Source organism: Bombus flavifrons, chromosome 8, assembly GCF_040668555.2.
Source record: "Bombus flavifrons isolate JBK064 chromosome 8, iyBomFlav1_principal, whole genome shotgun sequence".
NCBI classification, from domain to species: domain Eukaryota; kingdom Metazoa; phylum Arthropoda; class Insecta; order Hymenoptera; family Apidae; genus Bombus; species Bombus flavifrons.
The window spans coordinates 1,070,514-1,090,370 of record NC_138449.1 but is presented as its reverse complement, the minus strand read 5'-3'; the positions used below and the strand labels follow the sequence as shown (position 1 = coordinate 1,090,370).

Genomic DNA, 19,857 nt, shown 5'->3' with positions numbered 1-19,857 from the left:
TTAGTCAGAGATTATATGTATGATGCTCACTGAGCTATCGTTATTCTATATTACACGCGTCAAATACGAAACAAATGAGTTTTTTCGTCGACTGTGTTTCAATTAACCCGAAAGTTAATTAAAACGTCTCGTAAGCGAATATCATACCAAGTAAAACAAAAAAAAGACGATATTTATATTCCTCTTTTTTCGAGGTCATTGAATAAAAGAGCATAGATTTCATGAATAAGTTGGAAACGTTCGTTTTCTTATTTATAGATAATTAAAATTACGAGGAAATAGAATTTATAGCTAATTGAAATTACTAGACACAGAGTTGGAATTACGAAGACGATGCATCAAACAAGAAATCTAATTACACGTAAATTAGGATATCTCTTGTCATTACCAAGAGGGCGTTAAAAAGAATAAAGTAGAATTTTCAAATTAAAGGATCTTTAATTAAGGCAGAATGTTTTACCGATTCAAGCTCAACGAGCCGTTATTTCAACGGTCGCTGGATTAAAATATTCATTCAAGAATTTTTAATCTAAAATAGAATAATTTTAAAACTGAGGCAAACAAAATTTTGTAGCCAAATACATGACACGATTGACACAAATAATTTCAAATTTTCAAATTTAATTAATGTAAAATTTTTTACTTACCCCAAAATTAACGGACTGTCATTTTATCACTTCCTTCCTTCAAATATTCATTACAACATTTTTAAATTAACTAAGAAATTTCAAAACCCATGTGAACAAAATTTTGTAACAAATTACCTGACGCTATTAATAGATTTTTAATTAATATAAAACACTTTACTGGTTCAAACTTAACGAGATGTCATTTATATTCATAAACACAAATGGATAAAATTCTGTAAGAGTATGTAACACGATTAACACGAATAATCTGACGAGGAGTAAGGCGTGTTTCATAACAGATACACTTAATCAGAAGCAATAACCACCACGTAAGCTCGTTGTTTCGAAGTCATTGAACGGATCAAGGCGTATATAATCACACATTGATTGATTCGATCTATCACGCAATTATACCGACCAATAATCTACCCTAATGTCTTATCGAATGCGAGACAATCCTTCCCAATCAGCTGTTCGGGGCTAAATTAATTAAACAGTATCGTGTGATGATCGGTTTGGTAATCAGTAAATTAATCTGTGCTATCAGTTGTTGTTAATAAACAGAACGAACAATAATCTATATAGCACTCTTCGGTCAAAGTACCCTACAATCATCGTTACCAAACCTACTCCATATGTGCATCTCTAAATCCAAATATTAAGTCGTCAGAAAAGTTTCTTTCGTTTTGTAAGGAAATAATGGGTGCACAACATTCTATTCTATTTTATACTTTCTACTTTATTTTTTACATTTTATATTTTCTATTTTATCGAATTACGTATGATCCATTTTGTTCTATCAAAATAAAGATCACAACGTTCGACAGATTAGGTTTCATGTTTGTACGATGCATCTTTTGCATCGTTGTAATAGACGTGTCTATAAAAGAAAGACACTTTGCGGGCGACCTAATACATACATACAATTTTGTTATTGAAAAGAACTACAGCCTTTAAGCAACTGCTAAATATAATATAATCGTAATATTAAAGGTATGATTATAATCATTAAAATATCAAAGTTTCGCGTTAATTATCAACTGTAATTAAGCATAACGTAACATAATATTCCGAGACTAATTGAAGAAATTCTGTACAACTATTTTCTTCATTTTGCACGTTGTTACATTCTGTTACAATCAACTGTCGCGTAAAGTGAAATGTTCGCTCGTAATTCACTAATTCTATTTTGAAAAGTTTCATTTCCAGCTTTTCTTCTATAATATAGAATTTAAAAATTCATTTCTTTGAGAAAATACATACTGATACAACTAATTGTATATTATGAAAACTTTTACTTCTATTTTCTTTTCTATAATATAGAATTTAAGAATACACTTCCTTTACTTTGAAGTATTATAAACACAGAAGCTTTCAAATTTTCAGTAATAATTACGAACTAAACTAGGTTGAGTTTGTTATAAGAACTTTCCCTATTTATACACAGTAGTGTACTTACTTCTCAAACTCGCTGAAAAACAAACATTTCTCTGAAACCAACCACCACAAATTATACAGTAACGATGACAATATAACGAGATACCAAGTTACATCTTGATCCCGTAATTAGGCCACTCCGTCAATGTCGCGGATAATTGGATCGGATTGACCGATCCACGTGAAGGCTGACAGACGGGCGCACGATCGCGATCACTAATCGATAAGTCACTACTAACACGGCATTCTGATAACACGGCTAACAGTCGGTGATTCGAACGGATTACCAACAACGGATGATCAACAAGCGCTACTTCCGATGTCAGTAGTAAATATTCCAGTGGTAACTGTCAAATTAACTGGCAGATTGAAAATGTGTGGAAAGCATGGCAGTCCTCACACTACTCTGAGAGTTGAGGGACACATTCTCTTTGGGTATGTAAATGTACAGGGTGTTCCATTTGAAGCTTCACACGTAATTATTTCCTGAATTATTTATTATTCAGATAAATCTTTCAAATAAAACTTGCTTTTCGAAAAGGACATGTCGTGATAATTATAAATGAAGACTACAAGGAAAGAGCATAAGTAATATTTTCTATTTTTTACAACAGAGTAGTTCTAAAATTCAGTACGCTGTCAATCAATCCTATCTCTGTGTCTCTTTATTTGATCTTGCAACTGAACACGTACATGTTGATCTCCTTATTTCATAATTTTAAACTACAGTAGGATATGTTATAACGAACAACGACTACAGCAATCAGTACTTACGAATAACACCAGAATGCTATAATGAACAAAGATGCTGCAACGAACATAGAAAAAGTATTATCCATTTATTTGATATTATCAATTTTTTGATTCCACTTGTGGTAATAAACCTTTTTTTAGAAAATTTAGTAATGTAAGAGATTTTGTTCGTGACTAGAATTATTAACTTTTCAGGCAGCACTTTTGTTATAATGCGCAAAATAGACTATTAGTTTAGTTATTTTCTTACTGATTATTTCTAATTGCGTATAAAGCTTCAAATGAGACCCCCTCTATATATGAACCCTTACCCCGGAAAGTGGAACGCGTGTATTCAGTGGTCCTGTTAATCCAGCCACGTCAAACAGCTGCGTGCTTTCCAAGTAAACTATACCAGGTTGCATCGCGAGCCACATTCGCGTTTGCGTTCATGTTCACGTTCACGCGTGTGCTGCATCAATCTATCGCGTAGGCCACGTGTGGCTGGGTTATCGCGAGGCTAACCCGTGCCCGTTATAAATGCAATCGGATTTTAAAGCTCTGCGGGAGCACCGGTCATCCGGTCTGCCGATTGTTACGACGTGGAAACACTGTCGCGATACTATCCCCTCCTTCTCTGCTATTCTCCAACAATAACCAGCCATGGATTAAAGTGGTCGTGGATTTTGAACGCGAATCGCTGAAATTATCGATCCAACTAACGTTTCTGGAAGCGGTATCATGTTCTATAGTATCGCGGTAACTGTAGGGTAGAATTTTGCTTCGTTATGTAATCATTGTTATTTTTACTATCTTGAAATTGAGTTCGTGCAACAAATCTTTGTTATTGTATATCACTTACATACAGGCTTGTCCGCAATGATTAAGATGATAGTCCTGTCTAATAAAATTCACTTCGTTTCCACAGATACTCACTGTGCATGGTGATCATTAATAAAATTATTGATTCGACTAATCTCGGTATTTGTATTATTAGATTTTCCATTGTTTGTTCTTCTTTCGTTTTATGCCTTTCATCAATGATTCCAGAATGTATCATTTAGAATGTATCATTTTATTTATCACAAGCTTCCTCGATTGGAATTAAAACAAGCTTTTTGTACTATTAAATAAATAATAATTGTTATAAATAATCTTTATTATCAGCATAAATACAGAGTCTAAGGAGAAAACTTAGAACATTCGCAAAGATGTCTAAATTTCAATTGAACTCTCGAACACGCACTGAGTGGGAAGAACGGGAAGAAGAATGCCTCGGAATGGGACTCGTGGGAACTGTCTCTAAGACACCAAAGAGGTTAATTAGAGAAATGCCATTTGAAGGCTCGTCAAGGACAGGTTGAGGTAAATCACAGTGGTACCATATGTTGCGATGCGCGTCCCGTTGGCCACGAACATTTCGTATTTACAATGTAGGAAATTGTATTTCCTAAACAATTTCGGTATCTACAAGGAAGAAATTCTCTTGTCTGTGACGAAGATGCGGCGGGATCCCAGGCCGCCGTCGTCTGCCGCCTTTACGGACGGCTGGTCCCGTTTCCCTGCTTCCATTTGCAAGGGGACAGACATTTGTGTGCGCGATCCCCGTATGTTCGGTGATAATAACAAAGGTCGGGGTCCTGCGATCCTTCTCTTGATCTTAATCTGCTACGTCTTCTCGATCATCGTCCGCGTCGACGATCGAGACTCAACGCGTTTATTTTAGCTTTTATTTGGTTTATATCGTCTTTTAACGCGTTGAGAATGGCGAGCCACTCGTTCATAACAGAGTTTTGCGGAGGTGGATCGGTTCCTCTGCAATGAGGTCTGCTTGCTTCAATAGTTTTTCCGGATCAGAGTCGTCGACTTCTGCGAGGATGCGCCTCATACGGGCGGGTAATCGACTCCTCCATAGCGAGAAGATAAAATCGTCGGGGGTGGAAGGGCTCGCGCGTTTTTTAAGATGTTGGTAAAATTGGGATGGCTAATATGCGAATAAGTTCGCGTTTCAATTTCTCGTAGCTCCCGGTGGCTGGAGGGTTCACTAATATGTCTTCGACATCCTGTACGTATCGACTGTCGAGGCATTTAGCTAGAATCACAAACTTTACATCGTCGTCCGTGATCTGCGCTACGTGGAATTACTTCTCCAACAGGGCGAACCATCCTGTGGTGTTCGTGGGCAGCAACGGAAACATGCTGACCGTCTGATTCCCAAAATTTCCCAGATTCATATTTTCCATAGCACTGACACACTCAGAATCGCGTTGATTGAAATCTCAGTGGCGCTATCACGGTCACCTCTGTCACTATAAATCACGTCGGGGTCACCAGTTTGAGGTGATTAGGTCGTGATAGGTACTGAAGAAACACTCGAATATATTTAACAATAAATATTTATTAATATATATTCTATGTGTACACTTATGCGTAGAACTCGCGATTACTATTATCGGTTAGATACAAGTTCAAACTCGGCTCGAAACGTTTCGATGTGCGATTCAAGTTGGATGATGATTGCTTAAGATGTCGAGAAACTCGGATCAGTTATTACTACAAACTACCAACTGTCAATTCGGACAGGTGTCTAAGGATTGACTTTCTGTCACGATGATGCTGCATAGAAAAACTATGATAGGGTGTGTCTAAGGATACGAGATCATCGGATTCGTTGAGGAAAGCCTTGGTTCGGAAAGTGAGGGATGCCACTGTTAATTGGCTGATTTTATGTTGGTGGTTGGAAAAGGATGCTAACCGTCCTTGAGAGAAAGTTGCTAGCGGGAAGCATCGTACGTGAGAAAAGCAGATTTCCCGTATCTTCCCGTAGTGGGTGATAGATATAGGGACTGTTAAGACAAAGACTATTTGTCCCTTTGGAGAACCTTAGCTAAATAAATCCTAAGATTTATAGCGGGTCCTTAGGCTAGCTGAAAATATTCTGTAAGGATGTATCGACATCGGAAAATCATCTTGTCCAAAGAATAGGGTACTTGTGTAGCGAGCCACGGGACAGAGCCCGTGGGAAAGTTTACTGTCGAGTGCCGCTACAAGGTTATCTGATAGAGGAACGCGTAGATGAATGTGTAATGGAAATATATTTAAGTACGTATAAGTACAAGTATAAGTACAGTGTATACTAATTCAGATTCGCACGCTGCCAGCGTTACATTACAACAGAGTTCCGAAACCATGAGCCTATGGGTATAATTGCGAAAACTGACCTGTCTATACTCCGCTGTACCATCTGTGCAAGGCGTGTTCCTAAAATGGCTATAAATTGATTTAGTGGTAAATAATATTTAAAGGCTTCGAGGATTAGGAAAACCAAATACTAGAACAGATATAGAGTTTTCCTAGAAGTGAGAATTGCTTCAACATACACAATAATTCTTAATCTGTTATTATCTCTTGCAAATAAGTTGTATAATCTTTTAGCATGTGTTTTGCATCGTTCTCTCACATAGAACATCTTCATTAACGAATCCTTTCCCTGATAATTTACATTAATTACAACCTTCGCTACCTATGATTTACTCTAAATCATTCTATGTAGGTATCTTTCATAATATGTTAATTCAGGTGTCTACTTCTTCAAGTATTTCTAGAAATCAGAAAAGGGTACAAGCAATATCATATAAAGAATATCTAGTAATTTATTTCCAACATTAGTTGTCATTCTGAAATCACTAGCATATATGGCCTAAATGTTTGCACAGTAGATATTGCCCATCCCAGACAGACGAAAATTTTCGAATCTGCTACATGACTCGACTTATCGATAACGTACAAGAATTAATTTCATGAACTCTCATACGCATTCAAAGTTGGTTTCCAGTTAGAATTGAACTGTTGTCGATGAGATCGGAATTGACCTACATAGATGGAAAATTATGTGGTCTCTCGAGCGACGCCGAGGGCAAATCGCTTCGCAGTACATACTCGTCTAACGTCCGTGATCGTCGTGCGTCAGTGTTTGATCTTGGTTAGCCTTGATAATGTCCTCGTAAGTTCTCCGAGCCGCAGTCATATTTCCTCAACGGTGTGAAACGTACCTCTTCGGTAGTTTCTGGTAGAAAGTTGGCACGTCGTAAATCAGCAAACTTAGAAAGCAAATCCAAATAAAAATTTCCAAATAATTCGACAAGCAGTTCATTTAATCGCAAATCAGAAAGCTAGCGTCCAATAAAAAGAAACGAAGATATTTCCGTAATTACAATTCAAAACTAAATTACGTAGATTATGTTTGTACGTCATATTTAATACTTCGTGAAGTAGAAAGTGTTATTTCTATCTGTAATTAAGAATCGTGATAGACGATAACAGAATAAGAGAAGCGACTAACAATTTAATATGAAATGAAATTCCTCGTTTCCTTTCGTTTCCATGTTTGAAACTCTCAATTGGACAGAGTTAAACCTTCATCAGTCCATCAATCTCCACTTTAAAAAGCCAAGGATTCTGTGTTGCTCTTTACAAACAGCTCAGTTTTTCAACTAGTGAGTGTATACTTTTGATTTAAGAGCAAAAATTTCCCCGACGAGCAAGAAATAAATTGTACTGGTTAGTAAACGATCCGCCATGGTTTGTCCGGACTAAATATCTCATGAGCAATAAACTACGACCATTGTCATAAATTCGAATGTGTTTCCCAAAGTAGTTAATACTGGGGAACGTTCGTGTTGTTACCGTAATCTTCTATCGAAATTACACTTCGATATTTACCCGAAAGCAATGCAAATGCATTACGTGCGTGCACAGAAATAAATTGTAAGAGAAATAAGTTAACGGGCCTGGTGTGCGCGCGTTATAACTACAATGTAACTGCAATGCGATTTCCCCATCGGCAGGCAAGGTGCGTAATTAGAGAAAATGTATACGTGTAATCAATGAAATTGCCAGATAATATAATTGACATTACTTGACATACACTGTGTGCTTAACAATAGTACAACTCCTGCGTCGCTGTTCGCCGACTACTATATACATATAATATCACTTTTAACATGTGCGTTTGAGAAACCGTATCGCGGTTCGAGTAAGCTAAATCGACAGTGAAACAAAAGATTGCGATTGCGACACGAAAATTTTGTGTAATAGCTGTTAACGGAAGCGATGGTTGTTCGGTAATCTAGGTATAAAATGCTATACACGTGTCGATCAACTATGTATATTCCCTTAGAATTCACTTTTCAATATCTATATTAGTAAATTATAATGCAATAATATTTTTAATCAATCGAATGCTTAATAAGCGATGCATAATAAATGAGTAAAGTCACATGTAGAATAGTTATACAGTGGCTATAAAAAGTATTTGCACGTTGTATTTAGTATAACACCTATATTGATATTAATTAATTAAGAGTAAATGTATTAAGTGAACTAAGTGAATGTAACTAAGTGAATATTATTCCTGTTTTAAAAGGATTATATCATTGAATCCATAACAAGTTATACCCTTGTTTCGTACTTTTTTTAGTCACCAAATAGCATAAAAGTGGAAAACTATATATTTGAATAAACTATATGTTAGTGCATTTGAAATATTCGAAGCATATTAACATTATAATATATCGGGTTATTTCTGATACTAATGTGTACTCAAAAGGTTTAACATATCGAACCAGTCGATACAAGAAGCTTATAAAAAGATTTACGATACTTTGAACTGCCGTTGAAGCAAGAGAAGCCGCGTTTGTTGAAATCAATCACGAGAGAAGGGCACACTCGTCTCTCGTTACACTCATCCCTCAACTGCAGCGGTATAAAATAGCGGTAGCGGTGCTCGTCGCAATTTAACAGGGTTGAAATATCGCGGATAGCATCGCTTTATAAGAGCGAGATATTAAGAGCGTAGCCAACAATTTTACGGTCCATTGTGCCAAAAGACAGTTGGAGAAAATACAGCGGCGTGTATCGACTCTATATATTTCTCGTTGAGAAATCATCCACGATACAATACATTACTTTATCGAGCTCTCATAGCGAGATCATACCGTGGGTCGTCGTATCGTCCGACGTGAAAATAGGCCGAGCTCATTACCATCCACGACAAATTGCTATCATTTAATGCTACTAAAAGATCACTGCCGAAGCTAGAAGCTTTCGTGCAACGATTCCCTCTCCCCTTTCTTTCTCCGTCTCTTTACTTCCACTTCACCCATGCCTCGTATATAGACACAGAACAAGCCATGGAATCGCGCCAAAAAGTTTCGAGTAACTCGAGTGCTTCGCTTGATTCGAAGAACACGAGGAGAAAACATCGCATACCGCTAACTTTCCCGCTGCTAACCGACTCGCAATGCGCTGTCCGTTGAAAAATAATCCAGAGAATGGGAACTTTGACTCACCCCGATTCTTCTGTGACTCCTACTTGGCCGACCTTCAGATAGCTCGCCGATGAATGGAGCATCGGGAGGGAGTCGGATCAATGTCGCGATACTACGTTCCGGATCGTTTCAGTCTGAAATCGAAAAACGATGATGTTTGTATACCTAGTACTGTTCGTAATTACTCGACTTCAATAGTTGATGGATTACTTGAGCTTAAATTTCAGACACGTACAATTTCTAACTAATAAATTTTTAATACTTCTTTTTACATTTGATAGATAAAATTCTGTAATTCAACACAAGTTTTTATCGGATCTCATGAAGTGTAACTTTCGTACTGGAGTTAATTTAGATTAGTAAACACATTGCTAGTTGTTGCGATACTGTTATGGAATCAGCACAATTTACCGAAATAGATTCTTATAAGACTTAATAATTAATATGGTATTGTGATTCAAAAACAGTAATCAAAAATCAAATTACGAACATGAGGAGCGAGTATAATAATCAAAGTAACATTAAAACGAATCCTTTAATAATTTTGAATATCGGTATAGATATTAATATCTTCGTCTCAAAAGTTTCTCTCAAACATCAAAAACATCGCGTTTAAATACTTATCAAAGTCTGACAACTTTGTTCATATTTGAAAAGCTACACAGTTGGATTTTGGAATTAGAATTCCTAGTCGGACATCACGTACGGACTCAGTTTCCCGTTGATACAGCAATGCTAGACAAGTTACAATTTCTGATCGGCTTATACGTCCACACCTGCACCCAGCACGACACCGATAGCGTCACGAGAATGCCATGCAATTGTCTCTCACCCTGTGGGTATAATCATCCCCCGTGGCGCGGTGAAATTTCAGATCTCCACGAGTCAATGATACGCCTGCTGTTACGAATCGACCCATCGTCCTCGTCCTCGTTGTATTTCGTTTCGTCTTGGTTGCCACGCTATGAAACGGCGTATAACTCGCGTTACAAACCCGGAAATTCATTTTAACAGGTGGGATATATCGATACCCTGGGTACACTTCATTTCCGACAATGCTCGTTTTATCGTCTTGAGCTCTAGCGAACTTAACAGCTAACTTCGATCCATCACTATCACTGGAAACCGAGAATTTTAAAACCGATTGGTTTTAAATCCAACCGATCTATTGGCTCGAGTATTACCTGCGATTGAACGATAACGCTGTCCCGAGATAAAACTGTAGATTATATTAGGTCGTCCGAAAAGTTTCTTTCGTTTTATAAGGAAATAGTGGATGCACAACATTTTCCCTTTTATATTATTTTATCGAATGACGTATAATCCATTTTGTTTTATTGAGATAAAAATCACAACGTTTGACAAATTAAGTTTCATGTTTGTATACAGATGCGTTGTCGTAAAAGGCGTGCCTGTAAAAGAAAGACACTTTTCGGACAACTTAATAGATACTCTACTTTGAGCTTTTCCCTTCAGATATGATTGTGTCCTATATATGGCGGCAACAATGTATATCGCCGAAAGGAAGTGCCTAATGAACCATCGATATCCCAACGGTCCTTCCGCTGAATGTTCGAGAAGAAGGCGTGCGTGGCAACGGTCGCGGACGCCTAACAAACGCGTGGATAGTGGGGATATTGAGGGGTGACAAAAGGAAAAGAATTGAATCCGATTGACAGTCGAGTTTGAACCAGGAAGCGATAAGGTCGAGTTGTAACCGCGCACCGAGATGGACTAGCGAAACCGAGAGCGATACGCGACGCGATCAAAAGAATACACTTGTCACTAAATATATTGTTGACCTAAACACCGAGTGATTATTTAACGCACTACACACAATATCACCTCATTTGTATGCACATACGTACGTATCGTCTTCAACGTCTTTAGTTCTCTTTTCTCGATATTGTTTTAACGCTAGAATTACTGATGAGTAGATTAGATTTGTACCAAAGGAAATTGGAATAAGAAATAAGCTTCCAGCCATATATTTCGTAAAAAATCCTTCATTCTGAGGTGGATAGGTCGTCATAGATACTGAAGGTACACTCGAATATGTTCAACAACCAATAACGTTTATTAGACTCTATCACTCGATAACAATGAACGATTAACAACGGTTGAATAACAATTAACAATTAACAACGGTTGAATAACACTTAACGCTTAACTACAGTTGACGCTTGACGACGATTAACAACAGCAACGATTGACCGATCTCTCGAAAATAGCCGACTCGTTTTTCTTCATCATTAGCGCTTCGCGGCTCGGGGTAGAATGTCCTTTTTGTTCCAAATCGAACGGATTCTTCCCTTCGTTGCTCATCGATATCCCCACTAGCGTGCGTTCATTAGATGTGCCGCAGCGGCTGGCGCGTGTATGCTCTTCCGAGAATTCGGTGGAAGAAGCGTGAAGATATCGATGGCACATTGGGCACGTCGGTGTTGCGCTTTGACGGCGTAGCGCTTTGTATCACGAAGCCGTTGGAAAGTTCCGTGACACGTGCCGCTACAATTCAAATTATGAATTGGTCATTGTGATCATTTTTGTCTCTTATGCTTTTATCCATTTCCTTTCTTCGCTTTTGTATCTTTTTTACAATTCTGTATGTTTATACCTGGTTTAGTGTGTTGGAGATATGAAAGAAGAGATTACTTTATGGGTCATGAGATCAACGAAGACTTTATGGGTCAAACTCAGAAAACACAGAATACAGACAGAAAGACTCGTGTTTAAACTTAAATGATTGGGAAGAATGTGTACGAGATTAAGTTAAAAATTAAAAGTCGACAATTAACCAAGAGTTAAAAACAGTGTTCAAAGAGAATCTAGGGTAACAGCTTCAACTTGTTGCCCAACTATTACTATATTACTATTATCAGATACGACATTCCTTATTTTATTCAAAACTTGGCGAGTCAAGACCCTTGTACAACTCAAACCTCCTACAATATCTTCTAAAGATCCATATCGCGAATAGGACACACATCTTCAGCCTAATAAGCCACACATCATGTTAATCAGACAGAAACGCTTCCTCGACTAGCCCATAACTAATTTGAGAATCTGGCGAACCATATTATTCTACTGTTCGTCCAAACCACGGTATTTCGAAAGCTAGGGTTTCCGGGAGAGCCGACTGTCCATCGGGCCAGCTACGTTACTGCGAATCAACGTCACAGACCAGGCCACGAGGAAGTTATCGATATTCGCAGGTGCGAGAGGATCGCTGATAATCCCTCGGCAAAGCTGCTTCATCCTGGATCACGAGGAAAATGCCATGGGCATCGAAGTCTGGAAATCCGTGCATTTACGTTTACACGAAGATGACCGGGCGCGTACCTGCGCGCGACACGAGAATGGCGGGCATAGACATTGCGAATTCCGCGGTGAACTGTCCTGGTCGAAGAGCGGTCCGTTCGTTTCCAAAGCACACCAATCACGCTGATGAACTCTAACACGACAGGCCACGCGTGTACAAGCGCGTATACATGCGAGCCACCTTGTCTATCCTTGGAAACTTTCTGCCTCCCTATTCGATTGTTCGTTGTCAATGACCGACACCGCTAATTGTCGTTGCCCCCCAAAAATCAATATGCACGCGATATCCACGCGATATCCACACACAGACAGGCTCGTTTACTAATTCTGCGAGTTCGCGTTTTCTTTCTCCTATCGTTCCTCTTTTTTATTTTTTTTTTTTTCGTTTGTTTCTTTTTTGTTTTTTATTCGTTGTTCTCTGTTAGGCTAGTTACTCAACGATTGATCCACTTTATCCTATTGCCGATCCTATGATTGTTTGTGTAACGTGCGCCACGAACTGATTCAGTCGGCTCATATGGCATGGCTCGCGAAAAGAGATGTAACCGCGTAAAACTGCTGACCCGCGGAATTCCATTACCTTTTTCTACCATAACCTGCCAGCCAGGCAGGCTTCCTCTTAATTCGAGGTATACTTGAGTTTTGTATAAGGATATGATTATAGTGGATGCGATTTCGGATAATTAGCGTTCTGACGAATAGGACGTGCGAAGACCGTGATTCATAGACGAATAACTAGACTGGAAATTTTGATGCAGATTTCAATTTTCACGAATACAAGTAAAGAAACGAAATCTAAATTTGGTTCACCAATTACAAAATTGTAACGAATACTTTTGGAGATTTTATACATTTTTTTAATATTATACGCATTCTATGCATTTTTGCGCCTTTAGATTTCGTATTATTGCATAAAAATCTGCACGCCGCTCACAAAAATTTATCTACATACCGAGCTCATCAGAATGCTAATTCTTCCGAATATACATCCGTTATAACTATAGCCTAACAGACTGAAAACGATCATAAAATTTGTTTCCGTGAGATGAAACGGTGGATCCAGTTGCTTGTTCATTCAGCGATCGACTAAGCTGACTAAAGCGATGAAGAGTTAAATCGAGAATTAGGAAGAGTCTATGTAAAAAATAGATATCGCAGGAAGATCAAACCAGAGTAAAGTAAGACGCTAGAAGTGGAAGATATCTCGAGAGAGACTGCTTGTCTTGCAATTACTAGACTTTGACGTGTGCTTGCGAATACGAATAAAACCGCATCGTTAAGGGTCCAAATGGTTGATAATTGCTTGGGTTAGCAGCAAGCCAAGCTCAAATCGGTCGATTTTGGGGTTCTCCGCATCATTTGGCGACCCAAGGGAATTCCTTGACTCGTGTTTACTGCGGATACCTCTAATCGTGTTTGACATTTTCGCGCGCAGTTGCTGGGATCTCAAACTTTGTCGCTTCACTAGTTCTCCTTGTTGAATTTCCATTCTTGCTAAGTGGTAGAATGTTAATCGCCAAGACAGCTTGAGCTAAAATTTCTTCCGGCGTCAACATAAAAATACTTGTTAATTTGTTGCATTGAATTCAATGTATTTTAGTTTCGGTCTCATGCCAGTCAATTGTATCTACTACATTCTTAAAGATAGAATATTTCTGTTTGTTAAAGAAACTGAAAAGAGCACATGTAACGAAAAAAAGAAGAAAAGAATTTTCACCTACTGCGTTCATTGCAATTAACAATCTTTTACAAGTTTAGAATATTTCGAAGAATGTTATGAGTTAAAATACCTGTATAATTATATATAGCAAGTAATTTATATTTCCTTGAATAAACTACTTTCCAATGCAGAATTTTTGTAAGTAGTAATATAAAATTGGTACGATATTCAGTCTCTCAGAATCCAAATTAATCAACTCCATCTTTTGTAATTTCTCAATTTTATTACTCAAATACCTACATAATGATATTCAATTCTCGTGAAAGGAATTTATCACGAAAAAATATCATAATTAGCATAAAATTTCAAGATAAATTTTAAAAAATATCCTACTTTTCAATATATACCGTTCATCAACGTGGCGTTTGAACGATTTCTGCATAACTGGCGTTACAATTAAAGCACGAAAAAATTTTCGAAATGGTCGACTAATGATTCAATAATTTTCCTAGCGATAGAAAGACCGAATAACAGAATGAAGAAAATTGTGCAGCGATGGTAATCAGTATACACATAAATTGATCCGCATGATAGGTTTCAGTGCCGTTAATTACAAAATAGAATTCCAATAATTTCACGGAAGATCCTCGCCGCGAATCGCGTGATTCGTACGGACGTTCGATATTACGAGGCAATTTTTGTAGCGACTAGTAATAAGATCCAATAAGCCGTCGTGGTACTGCTTCGATATCCTATGCAATTTATTGAATTGGCTGAACGAGATTCCATGAAGGAACAGGGCGGTACTACTGATTTGCGAGAGCTTTCGCGTCTTCTTGATTCAGGTGCAACAATATCGATCGACCCGTTATCGACAATTCCAAGTGAAATATACGAATAATTCAACAGGGGTCGTTGAAACCTTTATTCACGCTGGATGCTGACGACGTTGTTAACGAGGATTCTTCAAATAAAATATTTCGCGGGGAATTTAATTTGAACTTTGAAATCTGCTAATTCTATGGATGTTTCTTCCGGATCGTTGATTGATTTTCATTTTTTGATCATCAGAAGTGTTTATAACGATGTATTTCTGGGAATTTCGATGATTTTTTATACGCTATGTGGACAAAGGGTTATTTTTCCCTTGTATTGTGTATTTTTTCATATAATTTTATATCTCAGTTGTCGATAATTGTAACGTTAAGGTATTTTAATTACCATTGACATATGTTGCGTCCCATGTTTCCATAATTATTGAAATTGTTGATGAAATTATTTGACGAAAATTGTTTCAATAATGCTATTGATGTAACTGCTACGTTTTTGCTTTCAATGACGCTTGAAAAAAGAATATATATTATGCTCCAGTATTATCTGACTGATATTGTTATTTAATTCGTTTAAATAATAATTAATAACCGAGCAGAGTGCAAACACTCCTAGAGAGATCATTCCTAGAGAGAAAATTAAATTTTTACGTTCACGGAAAGTGCTAATTTGCTATTTCGTTGAAACGTTATTTTGTCTTATCTTGGAGGACGATCGAAAGAAAGTAACAGTAACCAAAAGTAGAAAGAAATAAAATTTATTTCATGGTGTGGTATGAATATAGAAACGGTTGCACAGAAACGCGGAAATGCCGCGTTCCGACAAATTAACGTTACTAACACTATTATTGCGCCCAATGTACATTACCGATGAAATTATTGTCGGTACAGTATTGTCCAAACATTCGCATAATTAATTTCAACGACTACAAATGTTTAGACTCTCTATGGGCATACATAGTGTTTGTATTTTGTATTATGAACACAAAGAAGAATGAAATTCGAAATTGGCAAGATAACAAATAAAAGTCAACAAAGTAAAATATTGACATACGATAAATTTGTCTGCTTCATCGCCCAGAGACGTTTTCGATAAATTTATTTACGAGTTACATTTTCATAAATTTATTTATCTCAAAAAGATGAATTCTCCAAAATATTGTTTACCATATTATCACCTTTCAATACTTTTCAATTTACGTTGCTGACGAGTAGACTGTAGATGCTTATACAAATTTATATGCTTACGAATATGATTAAACAAATGGAATCTATAAGATCTGTTTCACCTACTAAATATTATCACGAATACTTAACTTTGAATATTTTACGTGTCTTTGCATATGATGCACACTTTACACATTTTTGTATCTTCAATCTATGGTAGTAATCGGTATAGCTTCTGTGAGTCTTATATGTATTAGGTTGTCCGAAAAATGTCTTTCTTTTACAGACCCGTCTTTTACAACGATGCATCTTTATAGAAACATGAAACTTAATCTGTCGAACGTTGTGTTCTTTATTTTGATAGAACAAAATGGATCATACGTAATAAAATAATATAAAACGGAAAATGTTGTGCACCCATTATTTCCTTATAAAACGGAAGAATCTTTCCGGACGACCTAATAGGAAGAGAAACAAACATTAGTCGAGATATTAACTATTAATTTAATAAAATAATAAATAAATCTACTATGACAAACCGTAAGATTCTACGAATTGAAAAAAATACCGTAATGTAAAATACTCAATTGCAGCCAATTCAAAATACATAAGCCATATAATAGAATTCAAAATTCAGTAGACAAGGAAATCCAATTATTAAGTTGAAGTTTCTATAAAAATATTTCAGTCGAGCAATATGAGGGGAAAACGCGAGCAAAATAAAACGATAACTCCATAGTGCACGCCATTTATTCCCTAATGTCCTAATCCATTTCTGATCGCAGCGATCGCGTATATCAAGGAACAGTATCGGAGAAATCCGCCATCATCGCTATGCCACTTTCCACTGATCTAAAAGTAACAGAGCATGCGATCATATCACAGCTGCTGGTGACAGCCTATACCCGACGAAGACGTTCCCCGCTGTCTTACTTTTCCCGTCAAGTATTGTACGATGGTTTGAAAATTACGTGAGCTTTTCCACATTAGCTTGCCGTTAAAGATATTCTTTATAAATCCATTCGCTCGACAATTTATCCTTCGTAATTGTGTATAGATATACACAACTTTTGTGATACGAAGATTCAATCAAAAAAGATGCGCAGTGATAATGAGGAACGTCTTAGAGGATATATTCTAAAACAGTTTAATTTATTATATCACGTCTTAATTTTGTACATCCTTTTTTTTTGCCTTTCAGGCAACAGGCTTTCGACGTAATCCTCATATCACACTATGGAATATATTATATATGTTTTTAGAGTATATTCTTTAGAATGAAAAATATGCGGTTGAACAAAAAAGTACACGCTTAAAAAATTTAACTGCGTACACACACGTATGTGTATATTATATATTAAAAATTCAATGTTTTTTCACTTTCCCCAAAGTTCAATTTTTAAAGCGTATACTTTTTGTTCGCCTGTATGTTCTTTATTCTATAGACTCTTTCACTTTATTTAAGCAAATCTACCCAAAACCTTGTGTAACCATTCACATTCTTTTTATATTCTAATTTCAAGAATGTCACGCTTTCACACTTCTTTACCACTCTAAATTCAATTCTCAGGATAAACATTCACATTTAATTCTCATTTCTACACTATATTATTCAAAGAAACTCCTAAAACGTAAATGTTTAACTTGGCTCTTTCCTTTCTGCTGTTTGTCCTTCTAGATTTTCATAAAATTTTCACTAAAACTTCACAGATCATCAAAAGATACGCCTCTCAAATATCTCACTCCATAATTCCTAAAATACACATAATCACGTGATTTTCATACTCGATCTCATTCCCAGTGAAACGATAACAATCCAAGATCGATCGTTGCTCCATAGGAAACCGTGGATCCAGCGATCCATATCACGAAAGCTTCTCTTTCATTGTACGTTCACACAATCGTACGCTCCCTTCGTTTCAAGGAAACTTCCGGGATTCCTTTGATCGGTCGATCGATATCATGCAATACGCGCGACGCGACCGAGACGCTGACACACGGTATTTGCGTTTGGACGAAATAGAACGCTAATGGCTTTAACTTGCTCACAGCGTCGGCATCGAGCTGGAAATTCTCCACTGTCCGCCGTCCGCCTCGTCTCGCATCCTGCTTCCCCTGCACCAGGGAACTGGACTACTGGGACGCCCATTTCGTTGCTCGATTTAACGGAAACTGATTACCTGAACCAGATCGGCGACAATAAAACGGAAACCACTCGCATGGAACGGTTAGAAAGATCCTGAAATTTATTGGACGCGATGCGTCTCGATACGGTTACGAATTTATAGCTGGTTCAGATGATACAGCTTTTTCACCGATTCGGTAATTTTGCCGAATCATTAACAATCGAAAGCAGCGGTCACACATTTCTGTATTTTCGCTGCATGTTTAGCTCCTAAACAACAACGAATCGTTCATTCGCCGACAATTATTTGTTTCTGTACATAGTAGCACATACTTACATACGTTTCATATGCATGATTTTGTCGATGTATAAGGTGATTCGGAAAAATTATTGAGAAGGTCAAAAAACCGTATCCTCTGAACTGGTTGTTACCTATTCGTGCGTATCTATCTAGTGGGTCGGCAACTAAGTGATTGCGGATTTTGTCAATACCACCTAATGACAAATATATATATTATAAATAATGACAAAATATATCTAGTGGATTGGCAACTAAGTGATTGCGGGTTTTATCAATACCACCTAATGACAAAGTCCGCAATCACTTAGTTGCCAACCAAATAGTACAGTGAGTTTAAACCTTTTCCATTTCATGGATTACATGAACTAATTATTAACATTCTGAGGCAGAGCAAAAAATATATTCGGTTCATAACAGAGCACTTCGATTTACTTAAGCAGCACTCACGCCGGACGGCTATTGTCGTTTTTAGGTGACAAACTAAGGAAAAAGAGGTCACCGACCCTGATTAAATAATCAGATATTGCCAGCAGATATTGTCAAATGCTTTCAAAATTCTTATGGCACGTCGGTTGAAAATCGCGGTTCTAGTGAAAGGAACTCCTTGTTTAACTTTGTTCAGTTCCAATTTAGATTTATAGTCCTTGCAATGAATAAAAATATGTAGGTATTTTTTGGAAAGTAGAAACATAGGTATTTATATATGAGTCTCTGAAAAGCTAAACTGCCTAACTCCATTCTTCATGAAATTCTCAATTTATTACCACGGCACATTATGTAATATTCATGTACGTAACCATGTATGTAATATTCGTTATGTAATATGTATTATTAAATAGGTTTAGGAGTTCAATATTTGATTGATTCACACAGATTCAGTTATTATATTCTGTATTTCACCACCACGTACAGTATCAGAACACACCGAATACACTCAGATAATTAACACGTGGTGGACGCCAAAAACAAAAGAGCGTCGTTGGAAGTCGTACCAACTTTGCATGTAGGAACTAGTAATCATACCAACCTAATATTTTCCTCAACAATATGTACAAGGTAATATTCAACATTCTACACAACAAAAAATGTATCTGTTGAATATTTATGTTATATTTCTGATAGTAAATGAATTCATAGAATGCTTGGATACGCAATGTCACGTGGAAATTTGGATATACGTAGTAAGAATGTGTGTTGTGAAGTCTTTGAAAATATGATATATTGGGTTGGCAACTATGTGATTGAGGATTTTGTCATTAGGTGGTATTGACAAAGTCCGCAATCACTTAGTTGCCAACCCAATAATTGAGAAGTGAAAGGATTTTG

At 37.0% G+C, this 19,857-nt stretch overlaps 1 protein-coding gene across 5 annotated transcripts in view; it reads right to left on the bottom strand.

The window, feature by feature from the left end:
• The window catches only part of LOC138182436 (uncharacterized), a 340,068-nt gene that overhangs the window by 248,308 nt on the left and 71,903 nt on the right, over window positions 1-19,857 (bottom strand). Inside the window, exon 1 of one of the 5 annotated variants that reach the window (XM_069118273.1) lies at window positions 9,149-9,200. The exons of 3 other annotated variants lie outside the window; for them this stretch is intronic. The gene's annotated coding sequence lies outside the window, so the exon portion shown is untranslated. Of the gene's footprint in view, window positions 1-9,148; window positions 9,201-19,857 lie in introns of those variants that run through there. One more of the 5 variants, XM_069118276.1, reaches the window with a different exon arrangement.